Source organism: Phycodurus eques, chromosome 7, assembly GCF_024500275.1.
Source record: "Phycodurus eques isolate BA_2022a chromosome 7, UOR_Pequ_1.1, whole genome shotgun sequence".
NCBI lineage: Eukaryota > Metazoa > Chordata > Actinopteri > Syngnathiformes > Syngnathidae > Phycodurus > Phycodurus eques.
Genome location: NC_084531.1, coordinates 9431910 through 9453847, shown reverse-complemented (window position 1 = coordinate 9453847; position 21938 = coordinate 9431910). Strand labels below are relative to the sequence as shown.

At 43.8% G+C, this 21938-nt stretch overlaps 1 protein-coding gene across 4 annotated transcripts in view; it reads left to right on the top strand.

Moving 5' to 3' along the window:
- Positions 1-614: 614 nt before the first annotated feature.
- slc8a2b (solute carrier family 8 member 2b) overlaps positions 615-21938 on the top strand; it is a 74332-nt gene continuing 53008 nt past the window's right edge. For 3 of the 4 annotated variants that reach the window (XM_061682747.1, XM_061682748.1, XM_061682745.1), the window contains exon 1: positions 615-731. The gene's annotated coding sequence lies outside the window, so the exon portion shown is untranslated. Of the gene's footprint in view, positions 732-16885; positions 17118-21938 lie in introns of those variants that run through there. The other variant, XM_061682746.1, reaches the window with a different exon arrangement.

The window sequence follows — 21938 nt, the reverse complement described above, 5'->3', positions numbered from 1 at the left end:
GCCCATAGTTCCTAAAGGCGCTGGATGTTGTGGGGCTGTCCTGGTTGAAACGCCCCTGCAACATCGCATGGACTTCGGGGACAGTGCCTCTGGATTGGCAGACTGGGGTGGTGGTCCTCCTTTTTAAGAAGGGGGACCGGAGGGTGTGTTCCAACTACAGGGGGATCACACTCCTCAGCCTCCCTGGTAAGGGGTGCTGGAGAGGAGGGTCCGTCGGGAAGTCGAATCTCAGATCCAGGTTTAGTAGTGTGGTTTTTGTTTCCTTATTTCTTCTTCTCCTCTTGTCTACTTCTTTTCCTTTCCGCTTGTCTCCTTTCCTCGTCACTTCTGTCTCTCCTCCTCTGTCCTTGTGTCCTCCTGTCCTTAGTGATGGTCTCCACTAAAACAAAGCTCCTTTAACTTCATCCATCTCCTCCTCCATTCCTTGTCTCCTTTTTCTTCCACAGTCTTCTTCTTTCATCATCTCCTTCTTGCGCGCACGTGTGTGTGTGTGTGTGTGTGTGTGTGTGTGTGTGTCAAAAGAGAGAGAGGCAAAAAGCGAGTGAGGGGCGGGGAGTTGTGGTCGGGCCGAGGCGGGACGTGCTGCTGGTGATGATGATGCTGCTGCTCTTCCTCAGTGGTGGTGCACATGTCGCGTGCACGTCCTTCTGCGCCTTCATCTCCACCACCACCACCACCACCACCATCATCACCACCACCACCACCACCACCATCACTCCGGAGAAGACAAGGTAAGACGAACACGTTGGATTTGCATCCGTGGTGCTCGTCGCTTGTGTGTGTACGTGTGTGTGCTCCGTGCGCGTGCGAGCTCGCGCACGCGTGTCAGAATGAAGTGTCAGAATGAAGCGCGTCAGCAGAACGAAGCTTCCAGAAGCCGCGCGTCAGTCCATCCATCGCGCCAGGCACAATGACGTGCACGCGCCCGCAAAGTTGCCTCCGGGAGCTGATTCCCGTACGCACTTTCGCTGGCGGGAGCGCGCACGTACCAGCACCGCGCATCACCACCGCTGTTTTATTCATAAAGAAGCCATAAAAGTTGATGAGACGCCGGCCGGTTAGCATATGGACCACCGAAGCAGCGTAACAATTCAAACGCAGCATTCAAAATTTATTTTAGTTTTTTTTGTTTCATATGGAACTAAATCAACTGCTGCACTGACATACGCTTTCTATAAGTCCCAAGCCAACCGGACAGTTGTGCGCATGCGCCTCATAGCCCGCAATTTGCTCTCGTTGCGTTTGCAAACCATCAATACCGGGTTACAATACAATACACTAACAGTAGGAGCCTACATACAATTCAACTCAATAATACAGTACATGTCGTGGAAATGTTGGATAATGTCCGCATGTTGTGGCTGCAGATAGGCATGGGTACATTTGTGAAAGAGTATGAACCAATATGAGCAGTGTTATTACAATAAATGTCAAGCGGAGTGTAAAACAAGCCGGGATCTCCAACTCGCAGCCGAGCGTGAAGCGGCTGGGATGAGAATCAGCACCTCCAAATCTGAGACCATGGTCTTCAGTCGCAAAAAGGGTGGCGTGCCCCCTCCGGGTCGGCGAGGGGATCCTATCCCAACTGGAGGAGTTCAAGTATCTTGGGGTCTTGTTCACGAATGAGGGACGAATGGAACGGGAGATCGACAGGCGGATCGGTGCAGCGTCTGCAGTGATGACACACCCCGCAAATAAATGACTCACGTCATCTATTAGAGGAACACCCACTATTTGAGTATGGCAGTAGAAGTCGGGATTGTGCTGCTGTTTTTGTTAGCTGCAGATTTCAAATGGGCTCAGCAGTCCCAGAGGGAGACGTGTATTGAAGGGACAGCCACTAGTTGAGAAAATGAAGATAGAAGTAGTCGTGGTGGTCATAATTTAAAGGGACAGTTAATGTGCCTACAATTGTGGTTAGCAACAGCGTACAAATATTTCTGGAAATGTGGCAGTCTGGCGCTAAAAGTGCTTTTAGTTGAAAGGAACTGTTTATGCAGCTTGCTAGGTGCTGCTGTTTTGGTTAGCAACAGAGTTCAAAAGGGTAGTGTTTATTAAAGGGTATTAGAGGGCCACAATATTATGTTAGGAAATTAGTGCGGTAGAACTATTTACATGCCTTGTTCGGTGGTGCTGTTTTGGTTGGCAACAGAATTAGCAAATGGGGTTGAGCTTGAACTACGGTGGTCCCAATGGGTCAGAAATGTTCAAAGTTGGTTCTGTTGCAATCCGTGGAGCACTGCAGTGCCGGGAGCACAGATGCTGTAGTGTTAAATGGCCCGCATTTTGATCAAATACACGTTTTTGTGTGTGTGAATACATAATTTAGTTACTTTGCTGGCAAGCGTGTGTACATTTTTGGGTCACTGGTGAGCAAGTGAAGCATTGATGCGAGGATGAGGAAAAGGAGATCCGTGCAGCGGGGTTTCCCTTCAAAGGCCTCTCCTCCCCCTCCTTCCTCTCTGCAGCTTTCTGGGGCTTCCCTTGTATTCCTGCTTGTGGTGTTTCATCTGTATGGTTGGTGGGTTCCTTCCTTCCTTCCTTCTCGTCTTTCTTTCCTTCCTTCCTTCCTTCCTTCCTTCTAGTCTTTCCTTCCTTCCAGTCTTTCCTTTCTTGATGGTGGCCTGTAAAGCAGAAGGCGGCATGTTAATGAAGTGCTCTGCTCGTTTGCTGTAGTGACTGATGACTTGTCAAATGTGCTTATGCAGCCTTTTGTGCCTCTCATCCATTATTCCGGCCCCTCCCTCTTCTTCATCTGCCTCTCCTCCATTAAATCATCGGCCCCTTTCCCGCTTTCTCATCTCGTCCTCCTTCCTTCCTTCCTTCCTTCCTTCCCTCCCTCCCTCCCTCGCTTGCTCCCTCCATCCCTCCCTCCTGCATAATTTTTCCTCTTCGCTAACACAGAACTTGTTCTACTGTCAAAACATGGTTTCTGTCTTCATGCCTTGCCTCCATTTGGACTTTCTCTCCTGACTATACCTCCTCTCCCTCCTCTTTACCTCACTACACCTTATTTCCTCCTCATTGTCTTCACCTAACTACACCTCCTTTCCCCTCATCCTTATCTTGCACTCCTAACTACACCTCATCCCGCTCATCTTCGTCTTCTCCAAACTGCACCTCTCCTTAGTACACCTTCCTCCCTCCTCATCTGCACTGCCTGCCTTTTCGTCCTCCTGAATACACCTCCTCCTCCTCCCTTAACTACATGCTCCCTGCTTCCTTCTTCCCCTCCTCTTATCCTAACTACACCTCCTTTTTTCTCCTCCTCTTCCACTTTACCTATTCTCCCAACTACATCTCGTTCCTCCTCCATCTCCTAATTAGACCTCCCCCCTCCTCCATCTGAAAAGTACTTTGTATTTGGTTTTGCATGATTAAAAAGTGGCAAACTGACATAATTTCCCCTCTTTTCCTGAAAAATAATCAAACAATATATTTAGTATATTATATATTAATATATTGTTATTATATCATTTGTGTATTATTTGTTTATATATATATAATGTATTATTATTATTATTATTATAAATATATGTTTAACGCATTTTAATCGTGTGCACCTGATGTTGGAATTAAGTACATTCTAAGATCTTTTTTGTCTTCCTCCTCATCTCATAACTACAACTTGTGGCTACCTCCTCCTAACTACTACTCTGTCTAAACTATGCCCTCTATACCTCCTCCTCTTCACCTCTTCTCCTAACTATACCTCCATGCCTCTTCCTCACCCTCATCGCTCCACTCCACCTTCTGCATCAATTACAACTACTAACCGCACTTCCTCGACTCCTCATCTTCTTCCTCTCATACTGTAAATATGCTTTTGCCTCCTCTTGTAATTACACACTTCCTGCGTCCTCTTCTTCATCCCTCCCTCTTCCATCTCTGCCGCCTCCCGTCCAATAACGACACCCTCCCACCGCCTTCGATGGCTCTCGGGGGATTCCCGACGGACTCTTTCCACTCGCCGGCACTCACCCGCAGCCTCTCGTCACACTTTTTAATTAGGCTAATGAACGCTGCGATTAAAGCGGGTGCAAAAATCACTGCTGCCGCTGCTCGCATAATCACAGTCCAGGGAATTGATTCATTCCGGCAGAAAGAAAATGAGAATATAGTATGCATGATGGAGGGATGTTGAATATGGAAAGGAGGGGGCAAGGAGGTGTAGTTAGGAAGAGGATATTAAGGAGTGATGAAGGGGTAGTAGGGAGAGTAGGGGACAAGGAGATCTGAGAGGAGGATGAGGACAAAAGGAGGTGTAGTAAGAAGGTGAGGAGTAAGTCGGAGCGGAGGAAGCCGTATGGAGGTGTACTTAAGAGAGGAGGATGAGGAAGCTCCTAGCTATGCCTCCTGGCCTCCTTGTCCTCTTCTCCTATCTATACCTACACAACCCCCCCCCCCCCCCCAAAAAAATAAAAATAAAAAATAGACTTGATAAAGAGGAACCTCCTTAACCATCCTCATCTGCCTCTCCTAACTACCCCTCCAGTCCTCCTCATCCCCTTACTACACCTCTATGCCTCTTCCTGGCCTCCTAACTACTTGTCCTTGTCCTTCCTTTTCCAACTACACCAACTTACTGCCACATCCTCCTCTCCTCATTACACCTCCATGCCCCCCTCCTTCTCTCCTACGTACACCTTCATTCCTCTCCACCTCTCATAACTACACCTCCTTGCCGCCCTCTATCACATTTGTCAGCTTTGCCATCGCTGCCTTTTCAAAAGCCAAAGAACAAAGCAAAACGTCCTTCTGGATTCTTCTAGTGGCCGCTGAGCTGAAGTCTCATCCGGATTGGCGTGCGTGTGAGTGTGTGGTGCAGGTCAAAGTGTTTCCCTGGCTAATGCCATTTTGCTCAATTCCTTATTTTTTCTTCCCCGTCTCGCTCCCGCTTTTATTTCTCCACGGATTGAATTTGCATGCATGGGCCGGTCGCCCTTTGACCACGCTGATGTGCGCCGGTCGCAGGTGGTGAATAGGAATGAGGGCCTTCACTTCCTGTCTGGTTGTCTCTCGCTCTTCCACTGAATGCTTCACAATACTCACACAGGGATTCTACTCACGAGTGTCACATCATAGGCGCTCATGCACGCTGTGTAATAGAGCACACTTACGCCTCACTCCTGCCTTCATTTGCTTCTCTTCTCCTTCCCGACTCTGCTTCTTCCTTCCTTCCTTCACTCCTTCCTTCCTTCACTCCTACCAGCCTTTTTTCCTTCGGTCCTTCCTTTCCCCAGCTCCTTCCTTCCCTGATTCTTTCCTTTCTCCATTCCCTCCAGCTATCCTTTCTTGATTCTTTCCATCGTTCCCACTATCCTTCCTTATCTCCTCCCTTCTCTCGTACCTTCCTTCTGTCCTTCCCTCCTTTTGTCCTTCATTACTTCCTCACCTCTTCATTCTTCTTTTATTCCTTCCCTTACTCCTTACTTCAGTTACTTCTTTCCTCCTTCCTTTGCTTCTTCCATCCCTCTTAATTCCTGCTGTTCTTTTTTCCTTCATTCATTCCCTTTTTCCTTTCATAGTTCATAGTTCCTTCTTTCCCTACTTCCTTTCTCCTTTCAGTCACACTTAAATCCTTAATTCCTGCCTTCCTTTTCACCTGTATTTCCTTCCCTCCTTCCTTGTCTTCTTCTTTCCCTTCTTCCCTACTTCTGTCCTTCATTAGTGACTTCTGCCTGCTTTCTTTCCCTTCCTCTTTTTTCCTTCCCCCATTCCTTCCTTCCCTCTTTCCCCCTGTAGTCTCCTTCATTGCATTATTCCTTCCTACCTCCGTTCTCTCCATACATCCTTCGTTCATTCTTTCCCTAGTTCATTCCATCATTCCTTTTCCTTCACTCCTTCCTTACCCCTCCATCATTCATTTTCTTCTCTTACTTTTGTTTTTCATTCCTTCCATCCCCATTCATTCCCTCACCCCTTTATGTGGCTTCTTTCTTCCCTCTTCATTCCATCCACCCTTCCTTCCTCCCTTCCCTGCATTCATCCTTCTTTCCTTATTTGCTTCTTTGCCTTCCTCCTTCCATCATCAGAATCAGAATCAGAATCAGAATCATCTTTATTTGCCAAGTATGTCCAAAACACACAAGGAATTTGTCTCCGGTAGTTGGAGCCGCTCTCGTACAACAGACAGTCAATTTACAGAACACTTTGGGGACATAAAGACATTGACAAAAAACAATTGTGCAAAAAGATGCAGAGTCCTCTAGCACTTAGAGCAGTTCGAACGACTAATATTGCGATAGTCCGGTGCAATGACCATTGTGCAAAGGGCGCTGAGACTTCAAGGAGTGTATGCGGTTTAAAGTGACGAGTAGTGCGATCATCTGGGACAATGTCGGTTGTGCAAATGTTGCAGATACTCCTCAATCAGTGTGCAAATGGAGCAGATGCTACTCTGGCATGAGTGGCCAGTATATGCAAATAGTGCAGCATGGCGAGACAACTACAGTGAGTGCACGAGTAATACATAATTGGCCCCACAGAAATGTGACAACGAACTCAAGTCAAAAAATTGCCAGCTTGTTGTAATGGAATTATAGGTTAGGTCTTTAAGAAGTTGATCGCAAGAGGGAAGAAGCTGTTGGAATGTCTACTAGTTCTAGTTTGCGTTGCTCGGTAGCGCCTACCTGAGGGAAGGAGCCGGAAGAGCTGGTGACCGGGGTGCAGACGGTCCGAGAGGATTTTGCACGCTCTTGTCTTAGTTCTGGCAGCGTGCAAGTCCTCAGTGGTGGGTAGGGGGGTACCGACAATCCATTCTGTCCTTATCTTCTTCCTTCCCTTATTCCTTACTTGTGTCCTACCCTCCTTCATCCTTCTGTCCATTTCTGCATTTTTCTTCCTCCTTTCCTTCCTTCATTGCTTCTTTCATTACTTCCTTGGGGGATTTAGGGGGGTCCTTTGATTCCTCTCAGTTCTTCCCATGCACCCTCCTTCGCTTCCTCCCATCCCTTCTTTGTTTCCTTCTCTAATTCCGACTGTTGTTTTTGTGAGAAAAAAGGAACATACTGTAATGACCCCACCCCTCCCGCAGCAATTGGCCAGTGGTTGCCAGTCTTGTCTTTCCATGCTCCTTTCTTTGCATGACATCAAATAAGTAAGAAACACAAAGTACAAAGTAAGTAACACAAGCTCAGCAAAGTGTGATGTAAATAAGACGAACACAGCAAGATGTATATTTACATTGGCTTCAGGCACATCTGTATGGAATATGAACACAGCAGCTAGTTATGCTATAGCCAAATATATAATGAAATGTCCACCATGGCAGCAAGAAAGGAAGGAAGGATCAAAGGAAAAAAAGAAAGGAATGACTGAAGGAAAGCAGAAAGGTAGGAGAGAGGATTAAGGATGAAAGAAGGGAAGGAAACACAGAATGAGGGGAAGAAAGATGGAGGGATGGAAAAATGTGATTTATTGCATCATCGTGGAGCTTTAACGTATTGTGACTGGCACGAAAACAACATTTAGCCTCACATTTAACACTTCTAGTATGACACACACACACGCACATGCAGACGCACGCATGCACGCACACACGCACTTCCATGACACCACCTGTCCCTATTGGCTCATTCCTCGTCCAAGGTGTGTGTATATGTCTTTGTTTGTGTGTGTGTGTTGCCCGCCCACGTCTTCCTCTCCTACCGTCCTGAGACTTGAGTGTGTGGGCAGCAGATTAAAGTAAAGTCAGTGTGCCGAAGCCGCCGGCACAAAACCTATTAACATGCAACCTGGAAACAACCACGGTGCATGTAGTGTGCGTTGTGTTCAGTGTCGTGTAGTATATATTGTGTGTACCGCAACATCCAGGAATTAACACGCAGACAAAAAACATGATTGTGACCTGTTCCGCTTTACATGGAGTGCAACCTCGAAGGTGTTTATCACCATAGCAAACAATGGCGCTGTCGTAAAAGCTTTTAACTGTCACAAGTGTAAAAAGATATTAACCCTTGCACTGCCAGCCTTCCCAGTTAACGTGGATATTTGACTTCTAAAGCCGTCAATGGCAGTGAATGTGTTTAATAAAAAGAATCTGGCAGAAATCCATGCAAATCTTCTTGTCGACTGAGCCAAGTTGTGCTGAGCAGCCAAGACAAAGACAGTGGGCTCATTGGGCTGTAGATCAATGAGGTTCACGGACAGACAGTATTTAAGTTGCCAGCGGTTTTTCACCAGCTCATTCTTTATTTCATAAAGGAATACTGCTGACGTTCAATGCTCCAGTCTTGCACGAGTGACGGGGTCCTCATATATGACGTCACCGTGCGAGACTATTTGCGCCACTTTTAAAGTGGAGGAAAGAACCAGCTTCGATTGGAGAGATTAGAAGCCGGCGGTGGTGGCGCCCTCACCAGCGCAGATGTCGCATTGTAATTGCGCCGACAAAAGTGCCAAAAGCGGGTCTAGCCTGCCCCTCTTAGCGTTGAGCCAAGCGCAGCGCTGGACTTGCGCCAGTCATGAAAACCGAGCCGGTGTGTGTAACTCAATGGCCAATTGAGAGGCGAATTTCCTTCCTTCCTCCCTCCATTCACGTCATTTTTGATAAATCCACAAGTCCTGCTTGACCTTCACTCCATCTTCCTCCACACCGTCTCTCCGTGTTTCCCTCTGTCTGTCCTTCTTTCTCTTCCTCCTCCTTCCTTCCTTCCTGCCATCTTCCTTAACTCCCTCTTTACATTCTACCTTCCTTGCTTCTTAAATCCTCAATTCCGCTCTTTCATCGTTCCTATCTTCATTCCATCTATTCCTACCTTCCTTCTCTTCTTTATCCCCTACAAGTCCTTTCTTCCCTTCATTTATTCCCTTTCCTTCCTTTTCTTTTCCTTAACTCCCTTCTTCTTTTCCCTCTCTTGCTTCTTAAATCCCTAATTCTCTGTGTTACTTCCTTCCGACCACATTCCATCTGTCCTTCCTCCCATTTTCCTTCTTTTTCTTTATTCTGTCCTACCATCCTTCCATCCCTTCCTGCCTTCCTTTTTTTCTTTGCACTTTTCTTCCATCCTTCCTTCTGTCCCTCCTCCCTTTCATTTTCATAGTGTTTTCCTTTCTCCCCTTCTTTCCTTTTTTGATTATTCCTCCTTCCTTCATTGGGCTTCCCTCCTTTATTTCTTCATTCATCCCCTCCTTCATTCCTTCTTTCCTTTGTTTCTTCCATCCCTCGCTCCTTCATCTCCTCCTTTCTTTACTTCCTTAACACTTTTCTCTTCCTTTCAGATTTTCTTCCTTGCCCTTTAGACTTCCTCAACATCACTACTCAAATCAATCATCTCCTGAAACATTCATCCAGTGGGCTCTTAGCACATCATCTTCCGTCGTGCCGGAAATATGGCTCCGTCTTTTCTCGTTTTGAAAAATCACCAGAGGGAAATGGCTACAGGAAGGAGTTGCCCAAACTAACCATCACAGATGTTCATTGTCTGAAGCCTTAATAAAGATAGATTTCCCTTTCAAAAGCAGCACAACATCATGAATATTGCTGGGTTCCAACACTTACATCGTATTTCTCAATTCTTTTCAGGCTGCTGCAGATTACCTAGCGATGTTGAACTCCGTGATTATGTGCACTGTCCCCGAAGCCTGAAACAGCAGTGCATGAAAACATTCAATTGAAAGGAAAGATAGACTTGATAAAGAAGGACCTCTTTAAACTAAAAATTAATTCTACATTTGGATTACAAAGATTCGCTGGCTCTGACAACAACATTTAACTTTATACGATGTAAATTGGGAAAAAAACGCAGATAATGTGCATATACATATTGTATAATGTTCATAAATAAACCTGACAAACATTTCTTACTGTTGCTATCGTTTTTATTTTAAAAAAACATGCTGAGCTCATCTCAATGAGAGATACTTTAGCATGTAAATGCTTGTTGATCCCATTTCAGTTCATTATTTCTTGAACATCTTTGTCTGAGTGCAGTAAATTATCTAAAGAGCAATAATTATGAACAGTGGCAGGAGTGTATTCTGTCAGTTTGGTCTCAAACACCTTGGCGGCTGAATGGACTAATCATTCCACTGTAGCAATACCTGGACAGAACTTTCCTGTAGTCTTTTTTCCCCTTGTGGGTTTTCAGATGAATTATCTGTCTGAAGTGGAGACTGACGACGTCACTATGTTGTGTCAGTGAACTTCTCACGACAAATGCTAATTAGCCACTGCTTAAAACGCCGTATGATAATGTGCACGCAGGAACATAATGCCCGTATCACAGTCTGTGTCATCCCTGGGGGAAAAAAAAAATCCCTCACTTTAAAGGATCATACTCTTCTGTTTGCGCAAGGCTAGGAATAAAAAAAAAAAAAAAAAAAAAAAAAAAGTCAAATTTCATCTCACCGGGAAAAGTTTAATCCGCACTTTCAGATATGACAACACAGCCTTATATGTGCAAATATCCCGTTCTTGTTTGGTGTCGGCGTAGCCATATTGTATCGAGTCTCCAAGATGAGTGTTATTTAATGTTTCTTTCTGTAGACATGATGTAAGGTGCTCACTGGTCAAGCAGCAGTCACATGGTGAGATGTGGGCGGGGCTAACGCTTGCTTGTCGGAAAATCTTTCTGCTGTCGGAGAAGAAACCAGCGAATGTTTTCTGCTTCAGTGCACACGAGCACACATTTTAGCGCACTACATCATCTCTCTAACCTCCAAGTTGGATAGCAACTTTGCTTCCTCTGTGTGTGTGTGTGTGTGTATTCATATTACACACACTTACCGACACACTATACCTTGTCTGACCTTTATTCATTTGGCCCTGGGCAGTAGCACACAATCAGCAGCTGTGTCTTTTAATTAATTGGAAAATGGGAATATTGGCTTTTTTCAGGATGCACCAAATTGCTCCCTAACGAGATGTTCTGACACTGTGCCAGAGAGCGAGAACACTATGCATCTTCATCTGCTCTTCTGTGGCACACTTCAACCTGCGCCTCTTTTTAAGTTGAAGTGTAAGACACCTTAGAAAGTAAAATATTATCAAAAAATAAACGTACTGACAAACAATAGAAAAACAACGTATTGTAATATAAAATAAAAGTATATTTTGAATGGATAAAATCATTTATAAAATAAAATAATATAAATAGAAAATAAAACATTTTAAATAAATACAAAATATGTGACATTAATGGGGGTAAACACTATAATAGTAAACATTATAAATAATATTGTATAAAATAAAACATTTTGAAATGAAGTTGAATAATTTTTAATAAATAAAATAGTTTATAAAATGAGAGCATTTAAAATGAAATGTTATTAATAAATGAATGAAAAGTATTAAAATCTTTCAGAAAATAAAAACTTAAACTACGAGAACAATATTAATGGTGAAAATAGCACATAGATCTAATTTAGATTAATGCATTATTTATGCTTTTAATTTGGAAGGGGCAGATTATGTAAAAGTGACTTTTAATGTACGTATACAAATAATTGTGTCTCGCTTGCCTTCCCACCCATCAGGTGTAAAATTAACCAACAAAATGAATTTTATATCTGACTACAGTGGTGCCTTAACTTACGAGTGTCCGAAGTTTTTCGTTTGACAAATGTTCTTTTTTTTGTCTTGAGTTGTGAGCAAAAAATTATCCTTGACTTCTGATTTGAAAACTAGTTATCCATCATTTTGTTCTGTATATGTAATACTATGATTAGGCGATGAAACATGTATATGGTTTCACGGTCATACCGGTCCTCTGAGGGAAACCGTGCCCACAATGTGGCCCGCAGCAAAAATGAGTTTGACACCCCTGATTTAGAGCGTCCAATAACGATAATAATAATCATAATAAGTTGCTAGATTTGTTGCTACTCGTTTAAAAAATACATATAGTTGCTAAATTGGCAACACTGAGTAACTCTCCACCCCTGGTCGCCATAATAACAAAAGCTGTAATCTGCATTTGCATGAGACAGAACCACCCCCTCAAAACTGATTTCAAGCACAGTGTTCCGTAATTATTCATTCTTTGTGGATGTTGACCAAAGAATGTCAGACATTTTATTTAGACACTGGGGAATTTGACAATTTTAATTTGAATATGAATTTGAGCTCAAACTTTGCGTGTGTGAGTGTATACAGATTAGTGCGCTGCAAGACCCCCAACATGCATGAGTGTTATTGTGTTGCCATATGGTGATGGCGCAACCATACCACTGTATAAGAGATTTACTATGTCATGTGAAAGTTGTGTACATCGTGTTGGTGTGTTTGTTTTTGTCTGTGTGTCATTGTGTTGCTAAGTTGCCACTCATTGGGAGCCTCTGGCGTTTGTTGCATAACTGCAAGCTCGCATAATCATCGGGTGATTGAAGGATAACGGAAGGGGAGTTAAAGGTTGTCTTTGTTACCGCGGCCAGGGACGCTGGTGCCTTTTGTTTGCTTGTTAGCTTTGCGGGAATTGGCAAAAACAACACTATAACGAGAGGAGAAGGAAAGGAGGTGTAGTTAGGGGTGGAGGATAAGTGGCATGGAACTGAAATAAGCAGAGGGGAAGAGGAGGACAGAATGATGTGTAGTTAGGAGAGGAAGATGAGTAGTGAAGGAGGTGTAGTAAGGCGAGAGGGAGGCATGGAGGTGTAATTTTTTTTTTTTCCTCACTCTTTTGTCCCCAGTCGAGCTTTGGTGCTGATTCAATGAATGATGAATGGCTGTTGTGCCTTGCTAGAGGTCCAGTTTGTCCCAGATGACATGATGATGTTGAAAAGAGGATTGATTTCAAAGGCAGCCAGGATGTGGACTTCAATCGGCGCAGACACGACGCATTGTGTCTGCTGGCGAGCATCCGCCTGCTGTTCGCTGATAGCGCTCATTAGCATCAGCATGTTATCAGGAGCGATAGCCGTCGCGGCGAAGGTGAAGGTCAGTGGAGGTGGCGAGGAGGTCAAATGAAGAAAGACCGCTTTGTTTGGTGGCCTTGAAAGGCTCGGAAACAAGAAAAGCAGAAAGTCATTAGCACGTTGAAAAATGTCTTTTGTCACAACAGTGGACAGCTATTCAAAGGCCATTGTCTTTTAGCAATCAATTAATCAGTCACATTTTATTTATCTGCAATTGCGATTGGCTAGCGACCAGTTCAGTGTGCCCTGCCTCTCGCCCAAAGTCAGCTGAAATAGGTGCCAGCGCACCTGCGACCCTAGTGAGGAGAAGCAGTTCAGAAGATGGAGGGTTGGACTTGTCATACACAAGGAACGCAACCCAAAGTAATTCACAGCGATAAAAACAGACAATTCAAATAGCAGGAAGAATGGAGAAAAGAAAAAAAAAAAAAAAAACTCCCTTCCCATCCCCACATATAAAAGCAAACAAACCCATACGAACAAACATACCCACTGACACCCACACACAAACACAGCACCTATTGACTAATAGTATAGCGACATGGCAAGGCACTGAGCATCCTGGGTGAGGAAAGGCAACCTGTGGGAGCCATCCACACCCAGAGGTCACCACAGAATAGAATAGAAATAAATAATAAATAAATAAATACATGAGTAAAATAAGAAATTAATAAATAGGCAAATGAATGAATGAGTAAAGCAGCTCAAAGCTAAACCAAACAGGTGAGTCTTAAGTCTTCTTTTAAAAGCATCAACAGTCTCTGCGTTGCACATGGCCTCTGGCAGGCAGTTCAGAGGCACGGGCCATCATGGCTGAATTCACCTCACTGTGGGTTGTTGTTCTAGTTTTTGCAACAATTAAAAGGCCTGTGCCCAGAGAACCTCAGGACCTGTGAGGGGCCCAAGACATGTTAAGACATTTAAAAGCTAGTAAAAGAAGATTCAAATTGATCCGGAAACACACGGAGAGCCAATGCGAGAGCCAGTCATCTTAACACCGATGTAATGTGCACCCCGCCCTCTGGTCTTCGTCAGCACACGAGCAGCTGAGTTCTGGAGTAGTTGGAGAGTGGAGATGTTCTTTTTCAGAAGGCCAGAGAGACAATTGGGCAGACTCTGGCTATATTCTGCAGATGATAAAAACCTAACACTCAATTTCAGGTCTTCTGGAGGAACATGTGTCCAAACCTACAAAGAAACTTTGACCTGTGAGATAAAAGCTGCAGCAGTTCAAAACAGTACCAGAGAGGACACCTGCAATTTGTCTTTTAATTGTTTGATTTCACCATTTCTCCATGGAGGTGTAGGGTTAACTTTTATTGTTTAGGTTAAAAGCGGAGCCGCAGAGTTCGTTCACTCCAGTTTGGTGATACAATTGTCAACAATAAAATCACATGGTGCAGGTAGCATGTCAGCAGTGGTGCGCTGTAAAATCGCAATATCTGTCTATATGCACGAGTCTTGATTTCAAAGTCGCACCTGAGTCACTGCAGTACCGCGGACATCCATTAAAACATTGCTTTGTTCTATATGCATGAGTCTGGATGTGTCAGTTGTGCATCAGTCACTACAGTGGACAGCTATCCAAAAGCTGCTTTCTTCTACGTATATGGATGAGTATTAATGTGAAATGTATGCATTAGCCACACCAAGACTTTCGCAGATAGATGGAAACATCTTTTGAATCACTGTCCACTGTAGTGACTGATGCACAACCTTCCCACCTTTTTGCTCATTTGCATATGTGAGCACACCTGCTGTCGCCAGCATTTTGATAAGGCTTTCATCCAGCTGTGAGAAAAGCATCCAGCGTGCCTTGACGGTAACTGATTCGGATTTGTGTCTCATGACAAGGCAGTGAAATGTTGGACTGAAGACCAGATGGACTTTTTATGGCTGCCAATGATGCACCTCGACTCGCCTTAGAGAACGTTTGGCATCTCCCATGTCCGACCCTCACTAAAGGTGACACAATACGCAGTTCCATAAACTACACGCACACACAAAATCATAAAAGAAAAAAAAAACACAAATTATTGGCGGGTTTCTAAGCCATAAAGTTAAAGGAATCTTGGATGTCAATTCACCTTTTCCTAAACACCCATCCGCCTAAAAAAAAAAAAAAAAAAGCATACTGGCCAATCACAACGCAGCACAAAAGAGAGGTCAGTGATATATTTGACACCATTTTTAAAATATATTTTCATCATTCAGTCCGCAGATACTCACCTCTAGGACCTATTTGCGACTCATTGCGATTAAAAGCTCATAACTATGCGAACTCCAGAATCAACAGGCACACCTTTTAATCAGCTCCATGGTAAACAATGTACATGGATGAGCCATTAAATAATATAATTCTTGCCTCGTTAACCGAGATGCTAATGCTATGCTACTAATGTGAGGCTCAGTTAACACTGGCATTGCAAACCAGGTGTAATGTCATCATGATCTTCATCATTTAGTTTTTGAATGAGCAACGTCATACTGTGGTTTGCGGGGTAGTTTGGAGAGTCTTCTTGGAATAGAGCTGAGCTAAAGCAACAAATTAAAAAAAAAAAAAATAAACACCATAATAAGTGCAGTGGAATGAACTGTCATGAATGGAAGCTGAGAAGTCGTTTCGGTGAAGAGGATCGTGTAATTCGACCACCGTTTTCGCTAAAGCGCCAACATGGTTTCACCCAGCAAATTGTGGGCTTTATTTAAAGCCCAGGATTAGTGTGGCTGAGTGTGTGTGTGTGTGTGTGTGTGTCTGTGTGCTCTGATTGAATTGATCTCCACGCCTGAAACACCTCGGTTACATCCCGTAATGATGCGTGAGTCGTTATCCCTGCTGCATCGTAGCCGTCCCGCTTTCCAATTAGTCGGCGGGTGCGTCAGCCACATCGGGCAGGTAATAAACCATCAAAGAAACAAAAATGGTAGTCAGTTCATGGGCAGGTTAAAGAGTGCTTTTGGAGTTGTTGTTTTTACTAAGCAAAACAGAAGCACCGACGAAATCATGGGCACAGTCTTTGAGATGAATTGAAGTGTAGCAGGTTACTGTGTTAAAATATCTTCTAGATTATGCAGAGAATTTTTCTTCTTTTCTTTAACGACCGTTGGCATTCCAGTAGACTCTTACTCTAAGAGGTCACTCCACAATGTCGTATGTCCAAAGACTTCAAACCCATTTGCTAACAGAAAGAGCAGCACCAAGTAAACCGTGTTCTCACGGGAATCAAAACATGGCATCCTAGCGCATGTTGTAAATTAGCAATCATTTGGAGACGGCGTCATGTAGCTTCTGGTACACAATGTGGTCCCTCCACTATGTTGTCTGTTTCCCGTTGTCACTTTTCCCAGTTTTATTGAATGCACCGGTTGTTTTTTACGCAATCCACGAACGGTTAGTGGGAGTTGTTGGGAAACATTTGAAGGAATGTCATTCATTGACACTATCGTTCACTTGCCCATTTGAACTCCTTTGCTAACCAGACCAGCCGCACCTAGCGAGCCACTTGATCGCTCCACAATGCTGTTTTTGTTATCCAGGCCACATATTTGTTGTTAGGTCCATTTTCATTCAACTTAAATGTCACTTTTCACTTGCTATGAATTGCAAGATACCATCACCATAGTTTAATATGTATAACATAAAGCCTACCCCATCTGCAGTTGAGTAAATAATAGTTGTCCAGGGCTCTATTTAGGGTATATTAGCTCAGTTTGATTTGGTTTAAAACGTTTTGAAGGGAGGCCTCTAAATGTAAAAGTATAGAATGGTGTGTGTGTGTGTGTGTGTGTGTGTGTGTGTGCGTGAATTTGTGATGAAGCTCTTTTTATTGCTCATGTCAGCCCTCCGTGTCCTGGTCGGCTCGCTCTCGCTTCCCCGCCGAGACGACCTGTCAACGTGTCAAAGCGCCGAGTTCCAGACGCTTTCTTAAATTGCTCGTTATTCTCTCTCATAGAAAATTTGGAGCGTCTTCTGTGAGGGCGACAGAAGGGGAAGGGGAAAAAAAAAAAAAAAAAAGAGGAGGCGGCGGTGTCGTCAACGGTGGATTTATGAGTCAATCTGCAGGCTGGCTCGGCACTAGCGAGACGAACGGGAACGAGAGGAAAGCCAGGTCAATTAAGAAGAGCCATTTGGAGAGGAGCCGCGCTGGGGCGAGCTCAGATAAGAAGGGCGACGACTTGGGACCTCTGGTCGGGAGGACTCACACGAGGCCATCTATGTCGCGTTTGTCAAGAAAGAAGCCCTGCCCCGGGTGAGAATAAAGGTATGATAGGCTTGACTGCACTCGCGCAATTTTGCATCAGAGACTCTCCACGCTTCACTTTTTAGCCACAGGTACATTTGAAATGATTAATATAGTACAGTATTATTCTATTCTATTCTCTTTGTACGGCTTGGCGGCAGACAGATGGATCTCGTTTTTGTTGTGAAAGATCAATTGATCCAACATGGCATTTTTGATTTGCTGTTACTTCTTCTTCTCCCCTGCGAAAATCAAATCTCGCTGCTGACGGTCGGCCATGATGAAAACTAGTTGCACAACCCCGCACTCTGCGCGATGTTCAGTTGCGTTCGGTCATGTCACTCAGTGTGCATGTGGGGCCAAGATTACGGTGCAATAGGCAACAAGTGTACTGGAGACGGTTACATTTTTGGTGCTTTCACCGTGGAAAATTTGGGAGAGCACCACAAGTGCAAAATGAAGTTTGAAGTGATGGATTTGCAAGTGTCAGTGCAAGAGGCAAACTAACCCTTGATATTTTGCTGCATTTGTTGTGACAACTTTTGAGTCACACAATTTGCACATTCAAAGAATGGGTGTGCTTATGATTTTTGTATAAAAACTCTGGCTGAGCAGGAACAAGTTGCACAAGTGTGCAGTCTATTGCTCCAAAACGTTTGGGGAAGCCACATTAAAGCCACGTTTTGTTTGATTTAACATTGGATGTATCTGCCCATCCTGCGTAACATTGTGTTTAAAAACGTTTTGGGACACCACACCCAAACATTACACTGCCTGCTGAATAGACAATGTCTCGCAAATTTTTGTTCCCGGCGTTCTCCCCGCCACCTCTCGTCCTGCTGATGTGCCTTCCTCACCACAGTCATCCTCATCATTATGCACAGCACCTTTCAGATGCAGTATTTAAAGACGCATAATCAGTCACCACAATTTGGCTCAGGTTTTATAAATGATATTCCGCATGCTAAATAGGTCTATTAGCATCTAGCCCTCCCAGAATGCACAAAATAAACTGTGCTGCAGGTTTTTCCATTTGGGATACGCAATCCTGGATGGGCCCTGTTCGCAGATCATCTTCCACAGCGTGGCACGTCATATGATCATTAATTTGACCACTCCTCTCGCGCTAACTTGCACAAAAATATTAAAAAAATAATTTGTTCACGATAATCACCACCTTACACAGAAAAAAACAAAACAGGCATTAGAAATAATCCACAATGTGAAAAAAGGCATGGGCACATATGCATGCACTGTACGTGTCATCTGATTAGCGGGATTGCACCTTTTCACCAATTATTCATGACAACCGCCACCTTGCACAGAAGAAATAAACAGAATGACTAGGAATAATCTCAAGTCCCATAAAAAGACCACATCCACGTGTGCAATGTAATGCATGTGTCAGATAATTAAAACAATCTTTCTTCTTGCCAGTTAGTTAAAATAAGCGCAACCTTTCACAATAGAAATAGATTTTTCTATACATACTGTATGTATTTGGGAAGTGTGTGTCTGCCTGTCTGCTTGCTGTGTGTTCTCTTCCATACTGTTAGCCAGCATCGTAGCATTCAAGTAGTAACAATGCTTTTGTGTGCATGTGTGTGAAACACATCCTCTTTCGTGACGCCGCATCATCACGCCGGGGGCGGCGGTCGGTCAGTCGATGAGCACACTGCAGCTCCCCTCTGAGACCAGACCTCCTAACGTTTGCCCCGGACCCCCGCGCCTCCCGTCCACCTCACAACTGATTGCGCTCGCCCAACAACACGACATGACTGTCATTTAAAGTTAACGCTGTAATGTGGAAACAGTGCTGTGTATGTGCTGGAGGCAGTGGCTTGTAAGTGGGTTCATTGCAATAGCGCGTCTGTGTCTTTTTTTTTGGGGGGGGGGGGAAATTCAGTCCCCAAAGTGTGTTTGTTATAGCAACATGAAATTTGGTGGGTGTGTTTATCATGAGCAGACCTACAAAAAAAAAAATGTCTGAAAGAAGCCATGCCGGAAAAGTCACAGAAGTCTTCCATTTTGCTTTGAAATTTTAGTTCATGTGGACATTTCCAGGTATTCTTCAAAGATGGACTTGTCAGCTAGGTAGCATCTACTGGAATGTAAAAAAAAAAATCAACAAATAATATAACAAAATCCAGCTCCCAAAGCTTGTTTGACTTAGCAACATGATTTCTTTGTCTAAATTGAGAAGACCCACAAAAAAAAGTCATCCCTGTCACAGGAAGTCTGCCATTTAGACATTTGCAGGCATCCTCAAAAGTGAATTTGTTCTCGAGATTGTGTCCCATTGCTGCCGAATTTGAACCACAAGATATTCTAATCTTGAGAGCTTGGGGACAATAAATTGCACATTTTTGTTGTTGTTGTTTTGGCCATTGCGTGTGGGGGGGAACATTGCAGCAAATTTTGACGACTTTGACCATGAAACACAAAAGCCAAACACATAAGCCCCTGAAGCCAGTACCCCTGCGTAACCAGACTGTGTGTGATTGCTCCCAAATTTAAAATGCGTAGATGAGTATACTAGACAGATGGGCAACGCTGAATCGTGACATGTTTGAATATTCATCATTGCGTGTGGGTGAAGCATGGCAGTGAAATTTGATGACTCGCCAAAAAACCAAAAACTCTAATAACTCAGCTCATTATTTTTTATTTCAAAATTCAGCCCCCAAAGCCAGTTTGACGAAGGAACGCAAAATTAGTAGACATAGCTATGATGAGTCAACCCAACAAATCTCAAGAAGCCATGGCCGAAAACACACGGGAAGTCTTCAATTTTGGTTGGAAGCAGCCATGTTAGGGTTATTTTGAACATTTCAAGTGGTCTTTCAAAGGCAAACTTTGGGGGGGGGTTCACTAGCCTCATGGCGGTGCTCCTGATGGACAACAATAAATTGTGAAACTGCGTACTTTTCATCATTTCGTGTGGGCAGAGCATGGCGGCGGCGTTTGATGAGTCGCGATAAAAATCACAAAACTCCAGTAAGTCAACTCCACAAGGTCATAGCTCAGCCAAACGTTTGTGTGTGATGAGAACAAAAACAAGTCGAAAAAAAGAATCGATGAATTGTTCAAGCAGCGACTCATTTGTTTTCCACACGGATTCCTCATCGACCTACAGTAGTTTGGCAGTTTCTCGATCCGTGATTAAAAGTAGATGAAATGCTGAGTGAGCTCAGCAAACAAATAGATGACAAGTCTGAGTGCGTTTACTGTGTGTGCGCGTGTGCGTGCGTCTTTATGCTGTGACCTGTAAATCTGTAAGGGTGAATGACGCAATGGCTGAGAGCATTCTGATGAAGTGGTGCACCTGCTGTGAGACCACCTGGACTAAACAACAAACAAAGCTACACACACATTCACACAGACACACACACACACACACGGCGTTCCCACCCTGCTGCCTTCAAGAACAGCGAGCAACACATATGTCAAGAGAGAACATGCAAACTCCACACAGAAAGACCCCAGCTGAGATTCAAACCCAGAACCTTTGACTGCGAAACACATGCGCTAACCACATGAAAAAAGATGTATAGATGTTTTTGCTTTATCGCTGAAGCCCTTTTAATGGGTCAGATGACAAGGATATTCCCCCCGCCTCTCCCTTGGGTCACCCCACAGATGATTCTTAATAGGGTTCAGGTCTGGGTTGGCCTGTTCCGCAAGACAATTCTTCGCAATGTATGGAATTTCACCTATTATTATTATCTTGGGGTGTCACTTCAAAATCATTTCACTTTGTCAAGCATGTCTGAAGGCCTTCGCTCGCTCGCTCTCTCTCTCTCTCTCTCTCTCTCTCTCTCTCTCTCTCTCACACACACACACACACACACTCACCCACACTCAGTTACAAGCTGAAAGATTTATTAAAGCCTTCCTTTGTCGTTCATCAGTTCCTCATCAGGTTGTGGTCTCTATTGGCAATACAGTTTCCCTTCATTTCATTCAACAACCAAATTTGATAACTTATCATTTCAGTCTCAAGGTGGAAAAAAAGTTAGATATTGTAAATCCTACTGTATTATAAAACAATGTATTCTTCATCTATGATTTTCTTCCTACTTTCATCTGTTAATGACACCATCATTATGCAAATGAGTCATCTCCATAAACTTTGATGTCATTGATTGTGGCAGTCACACACTAACAGCAAGCATAAGTAAATCAATGCTAGCTCAAGTGCTGCTAACATGATGTAGCTCGTGTGGTTATGGCTTGTTTCAAACGCTCGTTAAAATCAACCCGAACGTTACGCAATCAACACCGCTAACGCGGAAGCTCACGTGAACATCAGTGTAAATCGTTTTCCTTCCCCCCTATTTTATCTTATGCTAATTTAGTGGTCTTCGGATCATAACTGTGCTATGATCTCATCGCACTAAACCGTGATGAGTGATCGTTATGGATTTTGATGGATATAGAGCCATGATGGATGGATGCTAGAGAGGACGATAGACAGATGATGGGCAGATGGCTGGATGAACTGAAGGATTGATAGCCTGTGGAATTGATGGATGAATGAATGAATGTATTCATGATGGACAGATTCAATGGATGGTATAGTGACAATGGATAGATGATCGACTGAAGAATGATTGAGATACTAACAGGTGAGTGATGGACAGATGATGGAAGAGCAATGATGATGGATGGACTGAAGGATGGAAAGAATAACAGATGGATGATGGACAAATTGCTGGGTGAATGATAGATTGATGTTTGAATGGCAGAGAAATGATGGCTAATGGACAGATGGTATTGTGATAAAGGATGGAGGATGGACAGAAGAACAGTTGAGCTAATGGATGGATGGATGACGGGCAG